General features: G+C 42.0%; 1 pseudogene; it reads right to left on the reverse strand.

Moving 5' to 3' along the window:
- The window catches only part of LOC135519909 (collagen alpha-1(XVIII) chain-like), a 171,948-nt pseudogene that overhangs the window by 14,511 nt on the left and 134,689 nt on the right, over positions 1 to 22,748 (reverse strand).

Here is a 22,748-nt window from a genome sequence, read left to right on the forward strand (position 1 = left end):
CTTTATGTAACAGTGGCCTCCATAATTTCTAAATGGAAGAAGTTTGGAACCACCAAGACTCTTCCTAGAGCTGGCCACCCGGCCAAACTGAGCAATTAGTGGAAAGGGGCCTCGGTCAGGGAGGTGACCAAGAACCCGATGGTCACTCTGAAAGAGCTCCAGAGTTCCTCTGTGGAGATGGGAGAACCTTCCAGAAGGACAACCATCTCTGCAGCACTCCAACAATCAGGCCTTTATGGTACAGTGGCCAGACGGAAGCCACTCCTCTGTAAAAGGCACATGACAGCCCGCTTGGAGTTTGCCAAAAGGCACCTAAAGGACTTTTAAGACCATGAGAAAAAACATTCTCTGGTCTGGTGAAACCAAGATTGAACTATTTGGCCTGAAAGGTGCTTCTACAAAGTACTGAGTAAAGGGTCTGAATACTTATGTAAATGTGATATTTCAGTTTATATTTGCAGAAATGTCTAAAAACCTGTTTGAGCTTTGTCATTACGGGTATTGTGTGTTGATTGACGAGGGGAATGAATATTTAATCAATTTTAGAATAAGGCTGTAATGTAACAAAATGAGGAAAAAGTCAAGGGGTCTGAATACTTTCTGCCTATGCGCCAAGATTAATCCTCCGTCTTCGAGAGGTTTCATCGCTAGGTATAACGTTTGATGTAAAAACAACAAATCATTGTCAGCATACCTGGATAATTCCTTGAGGCGTCATAACCCTGCAATAAATAGGAAATGGCACATTTAAACATTTTCCAGTATTTTGCACACAAACATGATATCCTGTTTCCAATATTGGACAAGTCAATATTGACCCTCCCTCTTTCAGTCTGTGTTATTCCGTATAAGGATTCTGATAAACTCACATTGAAGCGGTCTACGGGCACAGCTGGTCCGGGTGGTCCCGGCGGCCCGGGTGGGCCTGGGACACCCTGAAAACAGAAGACATTTAGTTACTTTCAGTTGAATCGCATATAAAAGACAGTGCACTTCCATTGTATCGTAAACAGGCACAGTAAATTATTATAAGCATGTGTCACACTTACTGGGTAGCTAAATCCAGCTCCTGTGGATGGCTCTCCTTTTTCACCCTTGTATCCGTTCACACCAGGACGACCCTGTAGGAAACAGACATAGATAGTTAGATACTATGAAGGCCTTACACAAGTAGCATTCACTAGAGATAAATACTACTACTAGAGGTAGTAGTAGTAGTAGTATTCCATATCGATACTTTCCTAACTTGTGCATAATTACACACAAACTGGCAATAGATATTCTGTAACAACATTCAATCATTCCACCACTGTTCAAGTCAAGGAAACATTTGTACCACTTTCAAGCAATTCCACCATCGATACCAAAGAAACTAGAATGCACTCGACCTACACAGCATTTTGGCCACTAAAATTCAAATGTTACCTTTTCGTGTCACGCTACTGAGCACCTACTGTAATTGTAAAGTTCTAAATTCAGCTCGAGTACTTACAGGTCTTCCGGGCATTCCAAATTCACCCTTTATCCCAGGAGAACCATACTGCCCCTGTACAAAAAACAATACATCAATCATATGAGAACCAAACACAAAACATTCACTCTAAAAAGATTTTTGAGAGGGGTCAATGAAATACAGTGCCTTGCATAAGCATTCATACCCCTAGGATTTCTTCACATTTAAATGTGTTACAAAGTGGGATTTAAATGTATTTAATGCTACTTTTTTTGTCAACAATCTGCTCAAAATACTCAGTTGTAAAAAAAAGTTAAAAAAATGTGATAACTATTATTGTCACGCCCTGTTCTTAGTATTTTGTGTTTTCTTTATCTATTTGGTCAGGCCAGGGTGTGACATGGGTTTTTGTATGTGGTGTGTTTTGTCTTGTTTTTTTTTCACAGGTATTGGGATTGTAGCTTAGTGGGGTTTTCTAGGTTAGTCTATGGCTGTCTGAAGTGGTTCTCAATCAGAGGCAGGTGGTTATCGTTGTCTCTGATTGGGAACCATATTTAGGCAGTCATATTCTTTGAGTGTTTCGTGGGTGATTGTCCTTGTTCTCTGTGTTACTTTGCACTAGTATAGGCTGTTTCGGTTTTCGTGGACCGTTTTTGTTTTTTTGTATTGATTCGTGTTTCCTTGTTTTATTAAAACATGAATCTTAATAGCCACGCTGCACTTTGGTCCGACTCTCTTTCGCCTAAAGAAAACCGTTACAATTATAGTCCTTAGAAGTATTCAGCCCTTTGGCTCAGGCAAGCCTAAATTAGTTGAGTAGTAAAAATGTGGCTTAATAAATCACACAAATTACATGGACTCACTCTGTCTGAAATAATAGGGGTAGACATGATTTTTGAACGACGAACCCTCTTCTATGTCCCTGATTTCTAAGGTACATCAGTGTTGTATTGAATTAAACTATAAAGACCAGGGAGCTTTTCGAAAGCCTCAAAGGAGGACAGTGATTATTAGATGGGTAACAATAACAAATCAGACAGTGAATATCATTTAACATGGGCAAGTTAATTATTATGCTGTGGATTTTGCATCAAAGATGCAGTCGTCCATGTGAACTGAGCTCCAAGACAGTATTTAAAACACTCAGGAATGTTTCCGTGAGGCCATTTGTGATTTTAAAACAGTTACCGAGGTTAATGACTGTGTTGGGAGAAAACTGAGGATAGATCAACATTGTAGTGACTTCAAAATAATGAATTAAATGACAGAGTGAAAAGAATACAAATATACAGAATAAAAATATACCAAAACTTGCCTTGTATGGAACACGGCACTAAAGTAAGACTGCAAAAAAACAAAAGGAATCAACTTTTTGGCCAAAATGCAAATCCATATGTTTCGGGCAAATCTAACACAACACATTACTGAGTAACTGCCACCTTATCTTCAAGCATTATGGTATGGGCATTCTTGATATCGGCAAAGACTGCAGAGTTTTTCAGGATAAAAAGAAACAGAATGCAGCTACGCACAGGCAAAATCCTAGAGGAAAACCTTCTTCAGTCTGCTTTACACCAGACACTAGGAGAGGAATGAACCGTTCAGCAGAATAATAACCTACAACAAAAGGCAAAATTCACACTGCAGTTGCTTACCAAGAAGACAGTGAATGTTCCTGAGTCGCCAAGTTACAGATCTGACTTAAATCTGCTTAAAAATCTATGGTAAGAAAATTGCTGTCTGGGACTGATTATGACATTTTGCTTAATTCATTTGATTAATATTATGGTTTCTATTCCAAGAAAAGGATGGAACGGAAAATATAGCGCTGTACAATGTGACGGTTGGGAGTTCAGTACTGGGCTATTTAGCTAAAGAATCCTTCTGTTATGCGGGCAAGAGGAAGACCGGGGGTTCAATTTCACGATGGGGAGGAAGAAGTAGGCTGTCCTTGTAAATAAGAATTTGTTCTTAACTGACTTGCTTAGCTAAATAAAGGTTACACTAAGAACATAACATTTCTACACCCCAATTTTCTAATTCTAGTCTAACCAATACCCAAACGGAGATTCAGTGAAAATAAAAATCTCATTGATTTATCAAGACAAGTCCCCATGCTTGTCTCAGACCAGCGCAAAACGGTGCTAAAATAGTTGGTGGGTCCATCCCCCCTCCCCTTCCTTCACCATGGGTTAGGTAGGTCTTCTGTGCGCGGCTCTGTGGCCCATTCCGTGCCCCCTCCCCTAGTGCCTTGAACCTCACACGCTTTCAGTGGATACAGCTGGAGAACTGCAAGGCAATCCCATTGTGCACCATCGGAAGCCATGACCAATATATATTGCCCTGATAATATCAGGGTTAATAATATATCTGTGAGAATATCCAAAAGGCTTTTATATAATTCTAAATTAATAATAATAATCACTTTGTTTAAAAATATAAATATTTTAGAGATGATTTAGTTTTCAAATAACGTAAAATGAGTGAGAAAAAAGCCATTCTTGGACATGGCGTGAGGCATTGTTAAGAATTTGTAAATAAAGACAGTTTGTTATTTAGAATGATTTATTTCTGTTTTTAGAGGGAGAGAAACCAAAAAACTACAGTCATCTCATGGGTCTCTCAGTCTCACATGTACTGAACAAGCATCTGTAGCAACACAGCATGCGCTGCTATGCAGTGTCTTAGACCATTGTGCCACTCAGGCACTGTACAATGTGACTGGTCGAGAGTGGCGTACAGTACTACAGTAAGAGCATAATAATCCTAACAAAATAAAATAATAAGTAATACTGAAGTCGTGCACAATTATCAGTTTCTATTTAGGTTTATGTCGCCCATTCATTGTCAGTTAGAGACACAGTCGGACCCAAAAGCATAATCAGTGCTCTAACTCCCCCTTGCGCTGGTCTGGAGCAAATTAGTGGTGACGCAGGGTACTGTACTAAACCACAAATTACCTCTAAATCCCGGAGCTTAATCTCAAACTTTTAGTGGAGCAACCACTGTACCCAAGATTGGAGACTTACCCAAGAATACTCAAAGCTATAATCGCTCAAAGTTGTTTCTAATAGTTGTTTCTAATATGTATTGACTCAGGGAGCTGAATACTTATGCAGTGACTATATTCTAGTTATTTAATTTCTAGCTATCTTTAACAAATGTAAAACAAGTCTTCCACTTTGAAAGAGTATTTTGAGCAGATTGTTGACAAAATGCATTTTAATCCCACTTTGTAACACAATAAAATGTGTAGAAATCCAAGGGGTATGAACACTTTTGCAAGGCACTGTACATGGCAGCTGAATAAATTAAAGGTAAACTCAGCTAAATGCCTTTCATGAGGAACGGGCCGAGTTCTGACACAAACAAAGACTGCGTGAAGTGAGGGTGCACTGGTCAGCATTTGTTGTCACGTTGCAGAAGAGAGAAGTGAACTGTCATGCACATGTGCAGATGCTTAACAGCATCTGTGTTGGTGCTGACAAGTGCAGCCACTTGCCTCTCTTGACAACAACTCTGACCCTGCTGTTGCTTGTGACCAGTGTTGGGGGTAACGCCTCACAAAAGTAACTTTGCGTAATCATATTACATTTATGAGTAATGAATTAAAGTAATGCGTTACTTTTCAAATTGGTTAATATTATTATAGTTACTTTGTCAACTAACTTTCAGAATTATATCTCTCCATATTTCTCAAGAATGTGGAAAAAACGCTGTTTGGAGAAATGTCATGACAGCTGCCTCCATAAAACTATGTAGAGGGTGCACCCTCTCACCTCTGAAGCCCAAAGAGGCCTTCCAGTCTAGTACCAAGTGTGCTCTTTATACATTTCTATGGGTCTGTGAACATGCGGTCTATAACCAAAACTGGTGGCTCGAGAGAAAGATTTGGAATGAAAATATAGGACATCTGTCTGGCTTACAGTATGTACAATGCTTTGGTAAAGTATTCAGAACCCTCAACTTTTTTTTACAGCCTTATTCTAAAATTGATTAAATTGTTTAATCAATCTACACACAATAATCCATAATGACAAAGCAAAACGGGTTTTTAGAAATGTTTGCAAACGTATTAAAAATAGAAAACTTAAACATAACATTAACAGAACTATTCAGACCCATTACTCGGTACTTTGTTGAAGCAGCTTTGGCAGTGATTACAGCCTGGAGTCTTCTTGGATATGACACTACAAGCTTGGCACACCTATATTTGGGGAGTTTATCCCATTCTACTCTGCAGATCCTCTCAAGCTCTGTCAGGTTGGTTGGGGAGCATCGTTGCACAGCAATTTTCAGGTCTCTCTAGATATGTTTGATCAGGTTCAAGTCTGGGCTCTGGCTGGGCCACTCATGGACATTCAGAGACTTGACCGGAAGCCACTCCTGCGTTTTCTTGGCTGTGTGCTTAGGGTCATTGTCTTGTTGGAAGGTGAACCTTCGCCCCAGTCTGGAGGTCCTGAATGCTCTGGAGCAGGTTTTGATAAAGTATCTCACTGTACTTTGCTGTGATCATCTTTCCCTTGATAGTGAACAGTCTCACAGTTCCTGCCACTGAAAAACATGCTTCACTGTAGGGATGGTGCCAGGTTTCCTCCAGACGTGGATCTTGGCATTCAGGCCAAATAGTTCAATCTTGGTTTCACCAGACCAGAGAATGTTTTTTCTCATGGTCTGAGAGTCTTTAGGTGCATTTTGGCAAACTTCAAGTGGGCTGTTATGTGCCTTTTACTAAGGAGTGGCTTCCGTCTGGCCACTCTACCATAAAGGCCTGATTGGTGGAGTGCTGCAGAGATGGTTGTCATTCTGGAAGGTTCTCCCATCTCCACAGAGAAACTCTGGAGCTAAGTCAGTGACCATCGAGTTCCTGGTCACCTCCCTGACCAAGGCCCTTCTCCCACGATTGCTCAGTTTGGCCAGGTGACCAGCTCTAGGAAGAGTCTTGGTGGTTCCAAACTTCCATTTAAGAATAATGGAGAGCAGTGTGTTCTTGGGGACCTTCAATGCTGCAGACATTTTTTGGTACCTTTTCCCGGATCTGTGCCTCAACACAATACTGTCTCTGAACTCTACGGACAATTTCTTCGACCTCATGACTCATGACCTCATGGCTCTGACATCCACTGTCAACTGTGGCTTTTAAAGACAGGTGTGTGTCTTTCCAAATCATGACCAATCAATTGAATTTACCACAGGTGAATTCCAAACAAGTTGTATAAACAGCTCAAGGATGATAAATGGAAACAGGATGCACCTGAGCTCAATTTCGAATCTCATAGCAAAGGGTCTGAATACTTATGTAAATAAGGTAATTCTGTTTTGTATTTTTTATACATTTGCAAAAAATGTCTAAACCTGTTTTTTCTTTGTTATTGTGGGGTATTGTGTGTAGATTGATGAGGGAAAAAACATATTTAATACATTTTCTAATAAGGCTGTAACTTAATAAAATGTGGAAAAGGTCAAGGGGTCTGAATACTTTCCGAATGCACTGTATGGCTAATTAAGCATATGATTGCACAGCACTTGAAAGCAGCACCACAAATGAAAGGCGAAATTTGTGATAAAACCTGAGTTAGTAAGTAGCCTATCTATGTTAGAGCGCTCGTGGCTTACCTGGCTCACTGACTGTCAAACGAACTGTGAGATTTCCATTTTTTTCATGAAAGTAACGCAAAGTAATATAACACAATATTACTTTGTATGGAAAGTAACGTAAAGTAAAGCTTTACTTTTGTTAAATGTAATGAATAATATATAATCCCAACACTGCCCATGACCATGCCATTTTAATTTATGGCAGCTTCAAATGGCAAGACCGTAACGTCAAGTTTGAACCTAAATGTACTTACAGGGGGCCCGACGGGTCCGGCAGGTCCTCTGTCGCCCTACAGAAGATGGAGAGTTGGTGTTTTAACTCGGCTCGGAGGACAACACACAGATAAGACCGAGCCAGACAGAAGTGTAGGGCAGCCCCCGAAGTGACTCTTCTAATCAACTGTAAGCAAGAATTATCTCTGTGTTGTCTTAGGAATTCAGCATTCTCTGTGTTAATCTTACCAACCTCCATTGTCTCACCTCTGAGAAGCAGAGGTTACGTCACGTAGTCTGATATCTGATTGGAGGTTAACTTCACAGTAATACTATTGGTCAACGACTCAGATTTTGAATCCAAACAGCACATTGGCTTATTAAATGGTCTTAAGAGTGATTGTTCTATCTATTATTTGTTCCTGCTGTGGTGAGATACCTGCACTCTTTATTTCCCTCTCCCATGAGCTATGGGCCATGGCACAAGCCATAGTTTCTTTGTCTCGCTCCCTCACAATGCTTCGAATAATGCCTTATAATGCTTGTTAATGCTGTGTACGTTAAGCTTATGCCATGTCTAATGTTACCATTCATTTTCCAAAGTAATTAAATACACTTGCATTTAGAATTCCTTTCTCATGACCAGGTCCTTGATCTTAGTCAGCAAAATGCATAATACTTGATTGCTCATGGTTTAACTATAGGCAGATGAACATTTTAATAGGCTAATTGCTTAGTCTTACTATGAGTCGGATGTGAGACATGTATAGCATCATATATGCTATAAACACACGTGTCAAATATGACTGCTGACTACAGAAGTCCCGCTCACCTTCTCACCCGACAATCTTCCCAGGTACAAAGTATTCCCATCAGGCCCAATGATTGAGCCAGGCTCGCCCTTCTCGCCCTGGGACGAGACACATAAGAAGAGTGAGAAACTGGTTAATGTGTTAACCCCCACAAAATAAACACTTGCTGGGAATGGGCCTAACTCAGTGGTAGACTGTAGCAACAATGACATGGCAATGTTGCTGTGTGGTCACATCACTGACCTTGACTCCATAACTGGGTTGGCCTGGATCTCCCATGTCGCCCTTTGGTCCAATCGGGCCCTGTCAGAAAATGCACAGATCAGAAAATGTGCTGTTTATCACACATCAAACTAGCACTGATGTTGGGTTTATTTAGTCTTTCAGGGCAAATATCCACCACACTATGAAATCCACACTTGTTAGAACACAACGTTAGAAGAACTGTAGGAAACTCAATGCTTACAGGGAATCCAGCTTGGCCCTACAGAAAAGAAGAGAAAAATCAGATTTTATTTAATGATTATTCGCTTTTTTTATGACTGGTTATGACTGGTCCCAAATATTTGGTCACTACTTTCATGAAAGGGATACTTCGGGATTTTGGCTATCTATTCCAATAGACTTCCAGTGTGTGTGCAAATGATAGTTTGCATTGGCTCGCGAAACTTCCTCTAACTTCCTTCCTACTGGATGCAGAGACATAAAAAACGGTATCCATATGTTCATCTGACTGGGGAAGTAGATAAAAAGGCTTCACTGCCAAAATCCCAAACTATCCCTTTAAGTCAAATCTATATTTTGTGGTAGTGTGAAGGATTTCCATCATCTCCCCCTATCGAATCAGTCCAATAAACTCAGATCTCTAAGGTAATGTATAATTACCAGGAATTCATCGCATTACATGCTCTCAACAGGTTTTGCAACATAAGAATATTTGCTTAATTTAAGATCAATAAAATATCCAGATGAAGGAATAATGTAATTCATGAAAATTACACAGGTCCTTGGGAATACGACTGTACATTGTATTTCTTAAATGTGGGTTGTGTGATGTAAAGTAAATGTAGTTTTGGCCTAATATCGGTGGAAGGTATGTAGCTTTATATTAATTACATACAACAAATGGAAACAGATGGTTACTTCCATCTCCATAGAATCTTTGTTATAAAAGCAGGACAAGCATGTAATGAAGATCATATTGTCTCAAGAATTCTTCTCTGCTACACTTCCAATACGTAACGAGGACCCTATACAGGACTTGTGTTCAGGCACGCACAGCAAAACACTTTGCCACGGAAGACAAAACTAGTGTTTCTTATTGGCAAAGTTCAGGTAGTCCCTTCCTATTTCAGTCAGTTTTCTTCCATTTGGCACCAAATTAATATGACCCAGGGTTTGTAGTCATTGGTTCCATTTCATTGTGACTTATATAGCCCTTGATTAATTTCCTGAATGCATTTCAAACATTGATCAAATTACACCCAGAATAATTACTGCAATTGATCAATCGAGTTTGGCAAATGAATGACATCAATTTAACACTTAATTGTATGAAAAAGAAGTGTGTCCTGTAGTTCTTATAACATTTGCTTTTAAGACTATTGGAGTAACATTGAGCCACATTAATGATAAGTGTTTTCAAACAGGACAAAACACCTACCTGGGGCCCGGCGCCTCCAACGACACCATCATACTGCAGAAAGAGAAATTGCACAGCTTAATGTCAATGCACACTCAACCATCATGTTGGAGGAGATACAATAGAGCTAAAAGAAGATCATGCAGAAGGATGGGTATGTTTATTTCCAGACTCCTTATCCACACCCTCTTGGCACTTCATGTAGATTTCAAAATAGTCAGATTGGTATAAGCAATAGGGTAGTAGCTCAATCTTGCAGATTGATAGGACAGGGATTTTGTTGTTGTTGACATTTTGCTTATACACATCCAATCCCTTCTACTTGGGGTAGGCGCTTTTTAGATCGTTAAGTTAGTCTAGTGGCGAGCTATCTAAACCAACCGGGGTGGGACCCATTTATTATCAGTTAAAAACTGCAAAATGTGCCTCCACCCTATGGCAAAATGTGCAGAATTGCAGGAAATTAGCTGTAAAACTGCACATTTTTGGGGCATCCCAAGTGGCGCAGCGGTCTAAGGCACTGCATCGCAGTGCTTGAGGTATCACTACTGACCAGGGTTCGACCCAGGCTGTGTCACAGCCGGTCGTGACAGGGAGACCCATGACGCGGTTCACAATTTGACAAGGGTCGTCCGGGTTAGGGGAGGGTTTGGTTGACCCGGATTTCCTTGTCCAACTGCGCTCTAGCGACTCCTTGTGGCGGGCAGGGTATCTTCAAGCCGACGCTGTTGCCAGGTGAATGGTGTTTCCTTCGACACATTGGTGTGGCTTTCTTTCGGGTTATTCGAGCAGTGTGACAAGAAGCAGTGCAGCTTAGAAAGGTTGTGTTTCAGAGGACGCATGGCTCTCGACCTTCACCTCTCCCGAGTTCGTAGGGGAGTTGCAGCGATGGGACAAGACTAACTACCAATTGGATATCACAAAAATTACAAAATGAGTAGAATTGCATGAAATGTGTTATAAAATTGCTAAATCATCTCTCCGCCCCATGGCAAAATGTGTGTGGGCAGGGGAGGGGGGGTGGATGTGGGTACGCAGACCCATGAGCCACTGTGGCCCCTCATGTTGAGTTCCATTTTTTGCACCAACCCCATCAAAGTTGCTCATCCCTGGTCTAGGGGGTAGTGCCCAGAGGGGTAGGGTCGAGAGGGGCACTGGGGGCAAGGCCTGGGAGTTGTTTCGGTACAGGGCCTTACACTGCTGGAAGTCTGGTAGATGATTTGCCCTGGTGGGCCGGGTGGGCCTGGTGGTCCAGGCTGTCCGTTTCCATCGCGACCAGATTCGCCCTAAAAACCAGACCCAAGATAACAAAAGCCTTAGGGACAAAGACATGCTGGTGATGAGCATAAAAAAACATGGGAGTGGGTGGAAGTGGCCCCTAATAACTGACAGAGGGTCAGATATTTTCTCATCCCTCTGATGGTTAATTGCTAAACACATTGATTTCCTGGTAGGTTGTTACAGTTTTTGAACACAATATCAGTGTTAAATGGTCAAGCTCTAGGCATGTAATTGACCTATTATTATGTCTCCTGAATTACATTTTAATTTTATGAACATTTGAAAATACTCACCCTTTCTCCTCTGTCCCCGCTGTCACCCTTTTGTCCCTGGAAATTTAAAAGGAAACCCAGGAAAAAAAGCATACATTTGTGAGAGAAAGTCCAATATTTAGAAAAAAATCCATAAAATAAACTGAGCATAAAAAGAAACGTCCTCTCACTGTCAACTGCGTTTAATTTCAGCAAGCTTAACATGTGTAAATATTTGTATGAACATAACAAGATTCAACAACTGAGACAAACTGAACAAGTTCCACAGACATGGGACGAATAGAAATGGAATAATGTGTCCCTGAACAAATGGGGGGTCAAAACGAACAGTCCGTATCTGGTGTGGCCACCAGCTGCAATAACTACTGCAGTGCATCTCCTCATCATGGACTGCACCAGATTTGCCAGTTCTTGCTGTAAGATGTTACCTCACTCTTCCACCAAGGCACCTGCAAGTTCCTGGACATTTCTGGGGGGAATGGCCCTAGCCCTCACCATCCGATCCAACAGGTCCCAAATGTGCTCAATGGGATTGAGATCCGGGCTCTTCGCTGGCCATGGCAGAACACTGATATTCCTGTCTTGCAGGAAATCATGCACAGAACGAGCAGTATGGCTGGTGGCATTGTCATGCTGGAAGGTCATGTCAGGATGAGCCTGCAGAAAGGGTACCACATGAGGGAGGAGGATGCCTTCCCTGTAACACACATCGTTGAGGTTGCCTGCAATGACAACAAGCTCAGTCCGATGATGCTGTGACACACCACCCCAGACCATGACGGACCCTCCACCTCCAAATCGATTCCGCTCTAGAGTACAGGCCTCGGTGTAATGCTCATTCCTTCGAAGAAGGAAATCCGACCATCACCCCTGGTGAGACAAAACTGCGACTCGTCAGTGAAGAGCACTTTTTGTCAGTCCTCTCTGGTCCAGCGGCGGTGGGTTTGTGCCCATAGGCAACGCTGTTGCGGGTGATGTCTGGTGAGGACCTGCCTTACAACAGGCCTACAAGCCCTCAGTCCAGCCTCTCTCAGCCTATTGCGGACAGTCTGAACACTGATGGAGGGATTGTGCATTCCTGGTGTCACTCGGGCAGTTGTTGTTGCCATCCTGTACCTGTCCCGCAGGTGTGATGTTCAGATGTACTAATCCTGTGCAGGTGTTGTTACACGTGGTCTGCCACTTCGAGGACGATCAGCTGTCCGTCCTGTCTCCCTGTAGTGCTGTCTTAGGCGTCTCATAGTATGGACATTGCAATGTATTGCCCTGGCCACATCTGCAGTCCTTATGGCTCCTTGCAGCATGCCTAATGCACGTTCATGCTGATGAGCAGGGACCATGAGCAGGGAGCATCTTTCTTTTGGTGTTTTTCAGAGAACATAGAAAGGCCTCTTTAGTGTCCTAAGTTTTCATAACTGTGACCTTAATTGCCTACCGACTGTAAGCTGTTAGTGTCTTAACGACCGTTCCACATGTGCATGTTCATTAATTGTTTATGGTTCATTGAACAAGCATGGGAAACAGTGTTAAAACCCTTTACAATGAAGATCTGTGAAGTTATTTGGATTTTTACAAATTATCTTTGAAAGACAGGGTCCTGAAAAAGGGAACTTTATTTTTTTGCTGAAAATCCCCCCCCCCTTATTATTATTATTAAAAAAAAAATTGCTGTCAAGAACACTAGACAGGCTTTCAATTTCAGGCCAGCTGCACTACACACCAGCATGCAATCAACTAATCATGACCTTCAGTCTGGAGCAGATGTGTTCGTGTTGCGCTGGCGCAAAACCCTGCACACCCAGAAGATTGCCAAAACCTGAGTTGTTGTTAACTACATGAGTTAGAACCCTTATGTAGATATTGTGAGGTGGGAGTGTGGAATAAGGTTCGGACATACATTAGGACCAGGGAAACCGTCCAACCCTGGTCGGCCATCGCTTCCCTGTGGTCCTTCACTTCCCTTCTCACCAGGAATACCAGGGAAACCAGATCTGCCCTAAAAATACAAGCCCTACGTTAAATTGAAACTGATCACAAAAGAAGAATTCATGATACAATATTGAGATGGCTTGCAATGTGTTGTTATGTCAAAACAATATTTATTTCTTGATAAAATCATATGAAATTCAACCAAAGAAAAGCTCTTACTGGTAGGCCAGGGATGCCAGGAGGACCCTGAAAGTGAACAGAAAGAAATCAGAATCAGTAAGAAAATCTATGAAAATGGCCAAATTCCTACAATGGATCAAAAAATGAAAGCCTGCTGCAGAGGATACATTACATTTACATTTAAGTCATTTAGCAGACGCTCTTATCCAGAGCGACTTACAAATTGGTGAATTCACCTTCTGACATCCAGTGGAACAGCCACTTTACAATAGTGCATCTAAATCATTAAGGGGGGGGGGGGGTGGTGAGAAGGATTACTTATCCTATCCTAGGTATTCCTTGAAGAGGTGGGGTACCCACCTGTTGCCCCTCTGGCCCTCTGGCTCCAGGAACCCCATTGGCCACTCCCACGCCAGAGCCTTCCATGTCATCCTTTACACACACCGAGATAGAGAGAAAGACTAAGTCTCTAAAGGCCGAATCCTAACTTTAGATTCGCACTGACATTGACATCAACCCACAATAACACTAAAGTCAGAGTTATGTGTGCGAATCTCATTCCTTCGTCCCTAATACAACCAGGATAACGGGCATTTCCATAACCACTCATGACACCCCAATTAATGTTCAAATAGCCTACTAAGGTTACCCAAAAATATTTTTGTACTCAAACTAATCAATAAAATGTAACTGAATGTTAATGCAGAATTAGTTTACAACAGGGCACCTATTACATATATTTTCACAAGCAAAACTGCCAATACTATAAAACTACTATGAAACACAGCATTAGTAATCATGCATCGTTAAGACCATTGCGATGGGTAAACCCGTCCCTGGTGGATACTCACAAAACCAACACGATAGCTTTGTCCGGGGGGTCCTGGTGGCCCGGGTTGTCCCAGTGGTCCCATTGGTCCAGGGAGGCCAGCCAATCCACCCTGTCCTGGTTGACCGGGAATGCCATTCAATCCCTGTGCACCCTGTGGAATGTGAAGATTCAAAGAGAGTAATTATCATATTGATGAGATATTGTTCCACTCGTTGGCGTTAGTGCTGCACCTGAGCAGGCATCCATTGTCAGCAATATACAAATAATAAGATCCAATCCACACACTACCAGTTGGACCCACTTCACACAGGTATTAATCACATTGTAGGGCAACGTAAGCAACATTATGAGAAACTGACCAACTGCAGATATGGAACAGTTGAAATATAGTCCCCTAGCCTGAAACATAACTTAAAGTTCATACACATATGCCAAATGGATTGCCAACTCTGGTCCTGGAGAGCTACTAGGTGTGAAGGCATTTGTTCCAACCCAGCACTAACCAGTAACTCTCAGGGGGACTGGGAGCAGGAGACGTGGGTCGTGTTCATCAGGGCACGCCACAGAAAACAATATAAAAGGTTTTGCAAGAGAAGTCAAAATAGCCCCTCCCTGTTTCAGTCTGTTTGGTTCCTAATGAACACAACCTTGCCCTAGAGACACAGAAAGTCCACTCTGCCATGCTGGTGACCTGGCACCTCCTGTAGATTGGCAGGTGTATGAGAGGACAATGACATAAGAGAACAGGTTGGAGAGATAGCTAGGAAGGTACAAGTAGAAGCTTTGCATGAGAAAGAGAGGCAAGATTGAGCCCTTGCAGAGTACTGTACATAAACCTCGAACCTTTCAATAGGCCATTAAGTTTATTTACAAATCTGACTTCTGTGTTTTCAATAGCGTATTTGATTGAATAAAGTAAAGTAAAAGGCTCGGTGCCCACCTTCGCTCCGACTGCTCCTGGAAGACCGAGTTCACCTGGATCACCCTGTAGATTAGGAACATAGAGGTGATAAACTGGTCCCATTCAATTCCCATAGGTATTGCTCTTCATAAAACAATCAATGATGCCATTCGGTAATGACACAAGAGGCCATGAAGAGATGTAAAGAACTAGATCATTAGAATCACTCAGGTTTTTTTCAGTCTCACCTTCTCTCCCCTGGCCCCTGCAGATCCTGGGCGACCATCAGCACCAGGCAGGCCGTGTAAACCCTAAAAAGCGCAGGTTTACGACTTAATGTCACGCTAATTAACTTAATCATCACAATAATCATAATCATTACACTTTGCGCACTGTATCAGCAGTGCACAAAGCAGGTATTTCACTGCAGAGGTCACCTTCCTTCTTACATTATGATAAAGCACAGTACATCCATTCTAAATAATTACGGATAAAAACACAGTCAAATGCTTATGACTATTATGGTTGCATTGTGGTATGTTAGATGAAAGGCAAAAGAATGGAGAGAAGGGTGCATTTCCTGAGGACCTACCGGTTGACCAGGAGCACCATCCTGTCCTGGGGGACCTTTGGGGCCAAATAAGCCAGAGACCCCTGTCCCAACAACAGAGGTACCAGGGGCCCCGGGGAGGCCAGGAGGGCCAGGCAAACCAGGCAGTCCCTACCGCCCCCAGAAAATACATCATGATTATTGTGCACATAATTTTAGCCCATTCACCCCCCCCCCAAACAACTGTTCCCGCAGTTTGTTGCTGCAAAAGAGAATGTCCAAATCTCAGTCAACTTTGTAAAATAAAAGGTAAATATATATATTTTTTTAGGAAACTGCTCACAAATGTCAACAAACCCAAGTAGGTACCCTAGTAATCCTAGTAAGGACAACATATCTTAAAAGAAACATACTGTAACAAATCATAGCTTGCGATGAAATACAGGAAGGAATGCTTTCTGCTTGATATTGGTTGAGTAAATTAATGCCTTTCCAAGTTGCTACTTCCTTCAAATTAATTTCACAGCTTAAGTCGCATTCCACTTTGAGGTAGGACGCTGTACGTTCGAGTTGGATGTTTGGTCAGAGGAATACATAAAACATAAATCTGTACTGGGTTTGGGGTTGTTTATACACGCGTAGTGGAGCACTAACACCGCTTCGGGGTGAAGTTTCCCCTAGGTGCAGATCTAGAATCAGCTTCCCTTCTCCATATCCAAATATCCAAATTGTAACCATTAGGGTGGGGGGATGCAAAACTGACCCAAGATCAGTGTCTATCTAAGGGCATCACCTAACAACTGCGGATGAACCAGTGTGAGAGAAGTGGACTTACCCGAAGTGTCTCCAAGTCAGGGAACCCAGAGCCCTCCATGTCTGCAAAGGTCTAAAACAAAGAAGGTGAACTAGCTCAGACACATAATAGAAGTCATCATGCTCCATGGTGTTTACCTTGCAATTACATACAGGTCATATGTATCTACTGTAGCTCTGCTGACACCTTCTCCCCATTTGAAAGAATTTAGCTAAAATATGATTTGCCGATCGCAACTGAACATTTTGGTATCAACAACCCTGTTGTGGTGGTTGCTTCAGGGTCCTTTGCTATCTGCAAATTGTTTGTAGAAAATACAAAACTAGGACTTTCGATAAAATGACTGGGGTCAATGTAGACTCACTGGCCGGTCGTGTCTGGTTGGCGCTGGTTGTCCGGGGGGCCCTGGAGGTCCCCTGGGGCCTGGCTGGCCCTCACCACGGTCACCCTGTGGGGCAGACACACATTATCTGTTTGTGTTGTCTTGCCAAGTCCTATGTTCAGTGTCATGCCAAACAACCATAACAGTTGGATATACAGAACAAACAGATCTGGGACCAAGCCACACAATAACAGCTTCTCAATACAACAATGCCATGACAGAATATAGTACCTTCTCTCCTTTGAGCCCGGGGTCTCCTGGGATTCCAGGGAAGCCTGGTGGTCCAACAGGCCCCTGGGTAAGAGACAGAGCAGACTAGCAACTTGAGCCATGCAAATACTTGACCTTTAGACAAACCATCCTCACTGCACCACTAGTTATCCATTAAATGGTAGCTTTCAAAGTACATTAATTTGTCAACCTACTTGAGATCCATCTTCACCTGGATCACCCTGTGAAGAAGAGGAAAATAAAACAAAATTAAATGGCTACTAATCAAAAAGGAAAAGATTTAAAACTTGAAGACACGACGGGCCAATTGCATCCACTGTTTGTCACTGTTTTATCTCCAGGCAATCTCTTGTTAACCCTTTCAACTCCATAGCCATATAAGAACACCTATAATTGCATTTCTAAATAGTAGGCAATTTGGGTATGCCAAAATATAAACATTAATAATAAGTGACATTTCTATATTTTAGTATTTTTGTAATTATTTATTTTAATAACTTTTTATTCTATTTTATTTACCACGGGGTGCTGCAGCACCCACAGCAACCTTAGTTCCTGCAGTTTTGTGTTTTGAATGAAGTATTTTACATCGTTACCTTTTTAAAACCATCCTTTACAGAATACAATTTTGTAGGCTATCCATAATAGTAGTTCATGAGTGCACAGAAAGTTTGGGAAAGTCCCTGCTCATCTTAATTTTGTCAGTGACCAAACCCCCCAAAATACATGCATTGCACAAAAACAGGCCAATCAAATCAAGCTGTGCATACAAACTGAACGATGATGGTCGGAGGATTTTCAAAAAATAACATAATTTAGTTCAAGATGTATTGTGAAAGAAAGGAAATTAAAGCGATGCGTGTGAAAACAATGGTGACGGAGGAGACTGTGACCAGTTCTCCTTCAAGCCCAGGAAAGGTAATGCAAGCTTTGCTTATCCCGGATGTTGGAGGTGGCAGCCTACAGAAACTCTGCCTCGAGCTTGAGGAAACATTCAGTGGTGTAAAAAGTACCCAAAAGTAAAGATATCTAAATAGAAAATGACTCAAGTAAAAGTGAAAGTCACCCAATAAAATTCACTTGAGTAAAAGACTAAAAGTACTTGGTTTTATATATACTTAAGTATACAACATAAATATAATTGCTAAAATATACATAAGTATCAAAAGTACAAAAACAAGTATAAATCATTTCAAATTGCTTATATTAAGCAAACCAGACAGCATTAATTTGAAATTGTTTTTATTTTTTATTTACGAATAGCCAGGGGCACGCTCTTACACATCATTTAGAAACTAAGCATGTGTTTAGTGATTCTGCCAGATTAGAAGCAGTAGGGATGACCAGGGATGTTCTCTTGATAAGGGTGTGAAATAGACAATTTTCCTGTCCTGCTAAGCATTCAAAATGCAATGAGTACTTTTGGGTGTCAGGGGAAATAAATAGTAAAAAATACACTTTTCTTTAGGAATGTTGTGAAGTAAACATAGTAAAAAATATAAATAGCAAAGTACAGATATCCCCAAAAACTACTTAAATAGTACTTTCAAGTATTTTTTATTAAGTACTTTACACCACTGGAAACATTGTAGAGGTAAGATAACTAGCTAGCTGTGAATGATGAAACATTTCACTATGGACGGCTTTAGGAGCTATTATAGCTAGCTATCTAATAGTCCAACTAACATATGTTAGCATTTGCCTAGTTGTATAGCATGCTAATATTAGCAAGCCATCCTTGCAGCTAAGTTAGCTACAAGCCATGCAAGTAACCAAGGTTAGCTAACAACATTAGGCTAACTTCAGCAAGTAAGTGAACTAGCTAGCTAATATTAGCTTACTTGGTCATGACATACAGTATTTAGAAACCTATAATTTTTTGCTATGTACTTTATCTGTGAACTTTGTCAGAGACTCAGTGGCAGGGTCCGAATACCCATACTTGTGTCCTAAATAGTAGGCTGTTTGAGTATACGGAAAAAATGGAAATTTCGATAGAATGCAACATTTAGAAAATGTAGTATACTTTAAATGCCGGATGTCACACTCATTTCGGCTTTGACAACAGCTGATTAATTAGGTAAGGGGAAGTGCTACTGAAATTAATGAATAGCGGCAAAAGACGCAATCACGCATGACCACATTCTCAGTATGCGAAAATAGGATGTTTAATGGTAGAGTATGTGACATTTCGGAAACAGAGTATGGTTTAAATACCAGGATGTTATACTCACTTCAGCTCTTCATCTAGTAGCATACAATGCATGCTTTTTCCACAATGCATTGAAAGAGCTGGGCTGTGAAAGGCCCTAATTCTCTAATTAGGAAGATGCCGAAGCTTCTGAGGTGGTGTTCAAATTTAGGCTAAGTCGTCTTGTTCTCCTTAAAATAAACACAAGTGTCTTTGATAACAGAAGTCTGTTTTTCTTATTTTTTTAAGTGAAATTTTCTCACTGAAAAGTGTATTGTTCTCTTATCCTTCAAAGCTTTTAAACGACACTGAACAAAAAGATAAACGCAACATGCAAGAATGTCAAAGACTTTACTGAGTCACATTTCATATAAAGAAATCAATAAATTGTAATTAATTAATTAGGCTCTCCCCCCTCCCCTCCGGCACAGACCACAATCAACAGCCTGATCAACTCTATGCGAAGGAGATGTGTCGTGCTGCATGAGGCAAATGCTGATCAACCAGAAACTGACTGATCCACACCCTTACTTTATTTTTTATTTTTTAAGGTACACCACATGGCAAATAGTTTGTGGACACCTGCTCCATGAACATCTCATTCCAAAGTCATGGCCATTATTATGGGTTGGTCCCCCATTTGCTGATAAACCAGCCTCCACTCTTCTAGGAAGGCTTTCCACTAGATGTTATAAGATTGCTGCTGGGACTTGCTTCCATTCAGCCAAAAGAGCATTAGTAAAGTCGGGCACTGATGTTGGGCGATTAGGCCTGGTTTGCAGTCGGCATTCCAATTCATCCCAATGGTATTCAATGGGGTTGAGGTCAGGGCTCTGTGCAGGCCAGTCAAGTTCTTCCACACTGATCGACAAACCATTTCTTTATGGACCTCGCTTTGTGCACGGGGGCATTGTCATGCCCCCAAAGGGGTCTTCCCCAAACTGTTGCCACAAAGTTGGAAGCACAGAATCTTCTAGAATGTCATTGTATGCTGGAGGGCTAAGATTTCCCTCCACTGGAATTAAGAAGCCGAGCCCGAACCATGAAAAACAGCCACAGACCAGTTTGTGTGCCGATGTTGCTTCCAGAGGCAGTTTGGAACTCAGTAGTGAGTGTTGCACCTGAGGACAGATGCGCGCTACGCACTTCTGCGGTCCCATTCCGTGAGGTTGTGTGGCCTACCACTTCGCGGCTGAGCCATTGTTGCTCCTAGAGGTTTCCAATTCACAATAACAGCACTTGCAGTTGTCGGGGGGGGGGGGGGCTCTAGTATGGCAGAAATTTGTCTAACTGACTTGTTGAAAAGGAGGTATCCTATAACAAGACCAAGATGGCGTAGCAGCAGGATGTGTATATTTGTCTTTGTCTTATCCTGTGTCTTAACCCGTGTAAATAGCCGGTCTTTTTCGTACATATCTTAATCTCACTTTCTATCAACTAAATATACCGGCCCGTTAGCTTTTCTGAACGCTGTGTCCCCTGCTCGCCTAGCGTAGCAGTGACAACGGAACGTCACCCAGAATCACCCATTGCTGCTCTTTTGACCCTATGATCACTCGGCTACACAGCTGATGCCCCCTGGACTGTTTCAATAACACGGTACCTCATTTTGTTTACCTGTTGGCCCCAGCCTCGAACTCAGGTTCTGTATGTACCTAACTGACCTGTTCTGTCCATTTATCGCCATTTACCCGTTGTTGTCTTAGCTCTCCTGATCAACACCTGTGATTGCTTTATGTCTCTCTCTAATGTCAATATTTTTAATTTTAATTTTACCTTTTATTTTTACTAGGCAAGTCAGTTAAGAACAAATTCTTATTTTCAATGACGTACTAGGAACAGTGGGTTAACTGCCTGTTCAGGGGCAGAACGACAGATTTGTACTTTGTCAGCTCGGGGGTTTGAACTTGCAACCTTCCGGTTACTAGTCCAACGCTCTAACCACTAGGCTACCCATGCCTTGTCTACTGCTGTCTTGGCTAGATCTTATTGTTTTATTTCACTGTAGAACCCTTAGTCCCACTCAAAATTACTTAGATAGCTCTTTTGTCCCACCCCACACACGTGCAGACCTCACCTGGCTTAACTGGTGCCTCCAGAGACAAAACCTCTCATCATCACACAAGGTTCACCTCCACTGTACTCACATCCTACCATATCCTTGTCTGTACATTATGCCTTGAATCTATTCTACCACATCCAGAAATCTGCTCCTTTTATTCTCTATCCCCAACGCACTAGATGACCAGTTCTTATAGTCTTTAGCCGTACCCTTATCCTACTCCTCCTCTGTTCCTCTGGTGATGTAGAGGTTAACCCAGGCCCTGTAGCCCACAGTTCCACTCCTATTCCCCAGGCGCTATCATTTGTTGACTCCTGTAACTGTAAAAGCCTTGGTTTCATACATGTTATCAGAAGCCTCCTCCCTAAGTTTGTTTTTATTCACTGCTTTAGCACATTCCGCCAACCCTAATGTCCTAGCAGTGGCTGAATCCTGGCTTAGGAAGGCATTTCCATCCCCACGATAGAACTGCCAAAGGGGGTGGAGTTGCAATCTTATGACAGAGTTCTGTCATGCTATCCAGGTCCCAAACAGTTGGAGCTTCTACTTTTAAAAATCCACCTTTCCAGAAATAAGTCTCCCACTGTTGCTGCTTGTTATAGACCCCCTCAGCTCCCAGCTTTGCCCTGGACACCATATGTGAATTAATTGCCCCTCCCAATTTAGTTTGTATAGATTGTACTGTTAGGTGGCCTAAACTGGGATATGCTTAACACCCAGGACATCCTACAATCTAAGATAGTTGCCCTCAATCTCACACAAATTATCAAGGAAACTACCCTACAACACTAAATCCGTAAACACGGGCACCCTCATAGATATCATCCTGACTAACCTGCATTCTAAAAACACCTCTGCTGTCTTCAACCAGGATCTCAATGATCACTGCCTCATTGCCTGCATCCGTAATGGATACGCGGTCAAACGACCACCCCTCATCACTGTCAAACACTCCCTAAAATAGCCAGCAGGCCTTTCTAATCGACCTGGCCCAGGTATCCTGGATGGATATTGACCTCATTCCATCAGTAGAGGATGCCTGGTTATTCTTTAAAAGTGCTTTCCTTACCATCTTAAATAAGCATGCCCCAATCAAAAAATTTAGAACTAAGAACAGATATAGCCCTTGGATCACTCCAGACTTGGCTGCCTTTGACCAGCACAAAAACATCATGTGGCATACTGCATTGGTATCGAATAGCCCCCGTGATATGCAACTTTTCAGGGAAATTAGGAACCAATATACAGAGGTAGTTAGGAAAGCAAAGGCTAGCTTTTTCAAACAGAAATTTGCATCCTGTAGCACAAACTCCAAAAAGTTCTGGGACACTGAAGTCCATGGAGAATAAGAGCACCTCCTCCCAGCTGCCCACTGCACTGAGGCTAGGAAACACTGTCACCACCG

Source organism: Oncorhynchus masou, chromosome 29, assembly GCF_036934945.1.
Source record: "Oncorhynchus masou masou isolate Uvic2021 chromosome 29, UVic_Omas_1.1, whole genome shotgun sequence".
NCBI lineage: Eukaryota > Metazoa > Chordata > Actinopteri > Salmoniformes > Salmonidae > Oncorhynchus > Oncorhynchus masou.